The following is a 524-nucleotide window of genomic DNA, read 5'->3' as shown; positions in this document are numbered from 1 at the left end:
TCCCAGTACTCATTCTTTTTTTTTTAAAGCCTGATAGTAATTCTATAGATATTTTAGGCCGAATTGCTAAATACGGGGACGTAAATACAATGACACCGGTTGTCAAGTGGTGAGAGGGTACATAGACGACACAAAGACACACACACATACACATACATACATATGCACACACACATATATATTTATTACCTTTTATTTTCTAATTGTTTCAGTCATTAGAGTGCGGCCATGCTGGGGCACCGCCTTTTAGTTGAATGAATCGATCTCAGTACGCTTTTCAGCTTGGTACTTATTCTATCGATCATTTTTGCTGAACCGTTAAGTTACGAAGACGTAAAGACAACAACACCGGTTGTCTAGCAGTGACGGGGGACATACAAAGACACACGCACACACACACATGTCTGTCTGTATGTATGTGTGTGTGTGTATATACATATATATATAGATAGATAGATAGATAGATAGATAGATAGATAGATAGATAGATAAATATATATATATATATATATATATATATATAT

This window comes from Octopus bimaculoides, chromosome 4 (genome assembly GCF_001194135.2).
Source record: "Octopus bimaculoides isolate UCB-OBI-ISO-001 chromosome 4, ASM119413v2, whole genome shotgun sequence".
In the NCBI taxonomy this organism is placed as follows: Eukaryota; Metazoa; Mollusca; class Cephalopoda; order Octopoda; family Octopodidae; genus Octopus; species Octopus bimaculoides.
Note: the sequence above shows the minus strand (reverse complement) of the source record.